The sequence below is a fragment of the Acartia tonsa genome, chromosome 6, assembly GCF_053477335.1.
Source record: "Acartia tonsa isolate MP-2025a chromosome 6, ASM5347733v1, whole genome shotgun sequence".
NCBI lineage: Eukaryota > Metazoa > Arthropoda > Copepoda > Calanoida > Acartiidae > Acartia > Acartia tonsa.
In genome coordinates, this window is record NC_137265.1 from 23,433,639 (window position 1) to 23,440,417 (window position 6,779).

General features: G+C 30.3%; 1 protein-coding gene across 1 annotated transcript in view; it reads right to left on the reverse strand.

The window, feature by feature from the left end:
* LOC145322156 (uncharacterized) overlaps positions 1-1,225 on the reverse strand; it is an 85,078-nt gene extending 83,853 nt beyond the window's left edge. The window contains exon 1 of the mRNA XM_080163964.1: positions 1,094-1,225. The gene's annotated coding sequence lies outside the window, so the exon portion shown is untranslated. The remainder of the gene's footprint in view (positions 1-1,093) is intronic.
* Positions 1,226-6,779: the final 5,554 nt, after the last annotated feature.

The window sequence follows — 6,779 nt, forward strand, 5'->3', positions numbered from 1 at the left end:
AATTTTTATGTGATAAAATTATCCGATTGATCTAATTTTTGAAATACTGATTCCTAGGACAACAAATTTGATTGTTATAAGCGAAGCATCCCTATAATTTAGTCCTTGAAATGTGAGTATGCCCTTAAACATTATCCTGTATTTAAGTAGTTTTTCAACAAATTTACTTAAAAATTTGTTCCGAAATTATACATTTATATTCTGTTTAATAAGTATTAATGTTCGTTTGTCCTACCGTTTCAGAGCTTCGCTTTTATGGATGTTGTCATCCTTGTTTTCTAATATTTTCCCTTGTTGTGATTATTGGAAAGAATTGGAGAATAATATAATTATATGGAATATAACTGTCACATACTAAAGATTAAGAACCCACAAATAAACATTCTGCTATCAAAATCTTTATCACAATAGGTACCATATAAGATCTATTTAATTTCTCGGATATAGTCCCTTTCGTGGCAACGCCTATTAAGGGACGTTTCGTCGTATTTTCACATTAGCTTTTCTCCTATTTCTAGCCCCTGCTTTGCCACGAAAAGGACTATACCCTATTTCTCTTCAGTAAAATAACTATTGAGACAAAATTAAATGTTTTTACTGCATGTAAGTAAACAAAATTATGAATATTTCTAGCTCGTTTTTGATCAGTTATCGTTTTAAAGCAATATGTCAAATGTTTAGTTATATCATATTAAAGATTACTGGCTTCAATGTGCATATTTGAGGGTTGTGTTTTGCCTGTAATTCTTTTTTTTAACGTGAAGATTCCAAGAAAAGCACAATCCCATTGATCAAGACGTGTACTGTAAGACAAAATGCATACCATTTTTATGATTATTTGTAAGTTGGGTAATAGTTATTGATCTCAACGTATTAAAGTCAGCTTTCTGTGGAAAGAAAAATGAAAAACTATCAATTCCAGGTTTGGTGTCCCAGAGAGGCCAAAGGCCCGGGCCAAAGAACTGGTATTGATTTTTATTCGTGAAAAATTGTATATAGTTTCATTTTTTAGTATGGTCTAGAATCAGTTTTAATCCAGTGAATTTGAAGCAATACTTTAGACAAAAACTTATTTTGTAATGAATAATCTTACCTGGAAAATTTGTAGAATATCCCCGCCAAGTTTTAATCACTGAATAACAACCATTATTATCAACAATATCCAATGTGATCACTAATTTGTCTATGAGATGGTATTTTCATTTTTATGCAATACTCTGAAACTACGGTGGGTTGATTCAGTACATATTATTATGTATCTATGGGCTTTCTCGAGTTTTACACATATTCTTATATTAGTTAGTTAACTACTAGGCTCTAGGGGCATTTGAGGTTGAAGAGGGGAAGGGGGAGTTTACCACCCCCATCCATTTTAAGTTTTAGTTTTGAAAAGAAAAAGTTAAGAAATCGTCATTTTTTAAGTGAATAATTTTCAATATTTATTTTAATCTAAAATATTAATATTTACAAATTTTAAATAAAAAAGGCATAGAATCTTTCCTAACTTCTCTGTTTAAAACAAAAAAAGGATCTACTGCAGTTTACGGTAAAATGTTCCTGGTAACGATTATCTCCAAGAATCTATGAACTTAAAAGGTTTCTATCTGTCACACAGCTGAACGTAAATGTCATGCCAGCACACCGTTTTAAACGGTATAAGAAGGCCTATAAATTATCTGGAATAGTTAAGATCCAATTATTCACAGGGAAAGCTTCACTGACGAAGAAACGCTCAAAATATTCTTCTTCGCGCATTTATGTGCACTGCGAGTTAACTGAGCATTATTGAGTAATGACTATTCCATATTATATGTAGGCCTTCTATTGTCGGTTAAAAACATTGGGCCGTTAGCAGCCGTTAAAGTTAATAGATTTTTTTAGATAATCGAAACCAGGAATATTTGACACCGTGAACTGAGGTGGATTCTTTAAAAAAAATTTGCCCCACTAAGCGATTAGTGGGGCAAATTTTTTTTAAGAATCCACCTCTGAACTAGATCCCAAAAAATTCTCAAGTTAAGTCTGAGCATAACAAAGTTTGAAACTCTAGTTCCTGATTGGTTTAAAAATAGTTCAACTTTACTATTTATAAAGTTTTTAAAAATTTAAATCTCTAATACAAAGTAGTTTAATGTCTGTCTATCTTTTAGTTTGTAGCGAAAAGACTAGCTGTTTAAAGCTTTTCAATTTTATAGCCACTAAGGAACTTACAATATTCTATAAACAGTCCCAAAAGTATTTGGTGGGGGGAGGGGGGGGGGGGGCGGAGTATTAACCCATAAAAAATGCTTGAACATCCCTGTAGCTACAAGAAGATTGAACTTCTCCTCAAAATGTCAGACAAAATTCATTTTTGGAAGGTAATCCCCACCCTTATACGAAGCCCCAAGAAGTCAGGATCAAAATTACTAGTTTAATATAAATAAATGTTGATAAAGAGTACAGGACAGCCTATCGCAAACAATATTTAAAATTGTTATGGACATCATTTTCCTTGTTTTCTATTTTTATATATAGTATAAGTAATGGTATGATAATGTAAAAAATGTGTAACATATATTTCCTAGGAGATTGAAATAAAATACAAATGTAATTATTCAAAATATGTCTCAAAAAAAAGAAAAATATTAAAATTTTTGTTTTGTTTTGAGTATGTGTTTTCGTCTTAAACAAAGATATATCATAGACATTAAGGAATATTTTTAACAAGGATGACGATATCAATAAAGGAAAAGCTATAAATCAAACGGCAGGACAAATAAATATAAACACTTGTAGAGTGTCTGTGTTTACTAAGCAGAATATTAACAAAATTGTACATAAATTTGTTGCAAAATTGCTTAAAAATACAGTATATTGTTTAAGGGCATATTTACAATACATTTCTAGGAATCATCCAAGTTTGAAATAGATAGGACAATTCTAAAAGTTCAAATTAACTATAAGAGCCATCCGTTACTTACGGATGGACTGACCCAAATCATAGTTTTTCAACAAATTGACTTACAAATTTGTTTCGACTTATACATTTGTATTCTACTTATTCAGTTCTGACACTCTACAAGTGTTATAATGTTCAATTGTCCTGCCGTTTCAGAGCTTTGCTTTTATGGTTGTTGTCATCCTTATTTTTTTTTAGCAATTGTAACATAAAATTTTTTATATTTTTTGGATGGATAGTATAAAACAATAAAACAAGGATGAACCATCCATAAGTACAAAGGTTATATTAATTACTTTACTAAAATGATTGGAACATTAAAACGGAAACAGGCAAAGTGAGTTAAATAGTGAGTTACACCGTATTCAAAGTATAAACCTAATTTGTGGATCTTAATTGGTATTTTTTCCTTCTTTTCTATAGATCATTGCAAAAAAAATGTCTGACATAGTGACACGTCTTTTGTTCTAGCTAAAGAAAAGCTTGTAAAGTATTTTTATGGTATGTATTCATTTCCGCACTGTATAACATTATCAAAACAGCACATTTTTACGCTGTCTTTTCTCTTTCTATAATTAGGGTCGGACTGTCCGTCCATTCGTACGTAAGTCAGTACGTCCATTTAAAACATGCTGATTTGTTACTTTTTTGACAACAAATTCTTGTATGTTATCATTATCAAGTTCATCTGATTTTTGGAACACTGATTCCTATTACAACAAGGTACAATGCTATATGCAAAGCATCTCTATAATCAAGGCCTTATAATGTAAGCATGGCCTTAAACAGAATAATGTATTTAAGAAGTTGTGCAACAAATTTACTTACAATTTTGTTTGGATTTATGCATTAATATTCTGCTTATTCAGTTCTTTAATGGATGTTGAATCTTCTTGCAAAAATGCTACACTATGCAGTACAATAATATGTGGAAATGAATGGACACTGATATTTATGTGTGTGATTGTCTGTGGACGTATTGAAAGCAGAATCATATTCTATGCATATATCAAAGTTCCAGGGATAGAACAATGGAGAAATAAATCTTAAAATAACCTCTAATAGAAAGTAGTTCCCTCGACCAGACTTAACTTAATTTTCATATATTTTTAAGACAACCAACCATTTCATTGCATGACCTTGGTCGTGAAGTCTAAGGGTGCATTGTTATAAGTTGAACATGTTTTTATGTTTTCCCTCTAAATTCTCTTGATTTTGTTGTTACCTTACATCTTTAAGGATAGAAAGGGTTGTGGTGTATTAATTTAAGAACCATTATAAACTCTCTCCCTGATAACGTCCAGACTTCTTTCTTCCTTCCTGGCCTATTTTAAGAGGAGAGACATTTCATAGAGTATAATAGATAATGTAAAAGGTAGCTAATTAAAAATTATAATATATCTATAATTAGGGTCTTTACGTAAAAGTTAGCTCTTTTCGTTTTATTGTTTTCTTCAGGAATGTTAGAATTGACCTATTGATTTCAAACTGATGGTAGATGATTCATTTAACAGTTTGGTATAATTTAGAAAGCGTAGCAACTCTTTAATCGTTATAACTGTAATGCTGATATTTAACTTTTTTGGCAAAAACTTTTTTGTTTGATATAATCTAATCATTATATTCAATTATATAAATATACCTTTAGATCAATATTCCTCTGCTTATTAAGTTTTGACACTCTACAAGTGTTTGTTCTAAAGTTTGATCTCAGAGCATAACTTTAATGGATGTTTTCATCCTTGTTATAATTCTATTAAGAAATCTTATTAATGTGTGATTGGAAGATCTTTAGCATAGAAGTTCAAAGGTTTCGCTTAAAGTAGATGATTTCATGGATGCAATATTCAAGTGTATTTTTTGTAATACTATCATCCTTTGATTTTCTTTTCTATTAAGGTTTGCTTTCTATTTTAAATATTCTGAGATGCATATATTATATATATTTACATGATAGGAATAAATCAAAAGAAAAATAACAGATTTTCTCCTGTTGAATACTTTCATATATTCTTTATTGGCGGAATTACAAGAAACTAAGCAATGACTAGTTTTATCTATACTTTTTAAAAGCTGCTTTTTTATTAAATTTTTTTTCTTCCTTTGTTTCATCTTTTCATCTGTTAAAACATAACTAGGGTCTGTCTGTCCGACCGTACGTCCTTCTGTAACGGTTAGCTCCTTTCGCTTATTTCAACAGGTTAGAATTGTCTTATCGATTTTTGGAATACTGAGTCCCTTTACAACAAGGATGACAACATCCATAAAGGCGAAGCACTGAAACGGTAGGACAAACGAACATAAACACTTGTATAATGTCAGAACTGAATAATCATAGTATAAATGTATAAGGGTCAAAGCAAAATTTTAAGTAAATTTGTTGAAAAAAAACTGCTTGATTCAGGATAATGTTTATGGACATACTTACATTTTTAGGACTTGATTATAGAGTTGCTTCGCTTATTACATTATACTTTGTTGTCCCAGGAATTAATATACCAAAAATCAGATCAATCAGATGATTAGTTCACATAAAAATTTGTTGTTAAAAAAGTAAAAAATCAACATGTTTAAAATGGACGTTTTGGTAATGATTATAGAGTTGCTACGCTTTCTAAATCGTACCTAACTACTAAAGGAATCACCATACAAAATTTGATATTGATAGGACAATTCTAACATGCCTTTAATGGAAAAAAAGCTATCCGTTACGGGCGGACGGACGGACGGACCGACCCTAATTTTAGAAAAGCTTCGCTTTTAACAAGGTACAATATTGTAGGCAAAGCATCTCTATAATCAAGTCCTAAGAATGTAAATTTGTCATTAAACAGTATACATTTTCCTTTTACAGTACTGCTCCCTAAAAAAATATCAGCTTTACTAAAATATAAACTTAAATATATAGCTACAAACAATATTGAAGCAGCAAATTGTAATTGACCAATGGAAAAATATATACTGGCATATCATAGGTCGTATTGTATGACGTCATTTATTATTAGACCCAATAAGCTGTTGTTTCACAATCTTATATAATTTTCTAAATAACCAATACTCAAAGTAGGAATCTCATTCTTATCTCATCGATATTCAAAAAGAAATAATCCACGTCTTATTAAAACAAGGATGACAACATCCATAAAAGCTCTAAATTCAGAAGGAAGGACAAAAGAACAATAACCCTTCTGGAGTGTGAGGACTTAATAAACAGAACATTAATTTGAAGGACTAAAGATGCCTAGCTTAAATATTGTACCTTGTTTTCCAAGGTATCATTTTTAAAAATGGACGTACGAACTTTCTGGCAACTATTATAGAGTTGCTATGCTTACGGATGTAAGAAAGATGGTAAAAATTGTTTGAAATACTATCCAAAAATAACCAAAAAATAACCTCCATTTTGGTATGAAAAGAGTTAATATCTAATGATTTTTGTTTTATAAAGCAGGGTCTTATTTTTCTAGTTTTTGAATATTGTTTTTTTACAACAGATTCAAAGGGAAAACATTTTAAATAGTAGGCAAAAACTTTAAGGCTAAATAAAATTGATTTTGACAAATAGCATACATTATGGATGTAAGCAGAATGTTTCTTTTTTTCTCTTGTCCTTCCTTTCTTGGCTACTTTTGTGGTCTTGTCATAATATTTAGATACTCATATAAAAAATTTAAAAATAAATTAAAAAAATTTTATGCTAAGCCCTGAAGTAGCTGGAAGTATGCATGCGTGTGTTTATATGTCTTATCTCGAAAATGGAATGACTGGCCAGTCAAAAATTTCAACGGCATAAAATTAGTATTAGTCTAGGGCAGCTAGGTTTAAGTATATTTAGTAA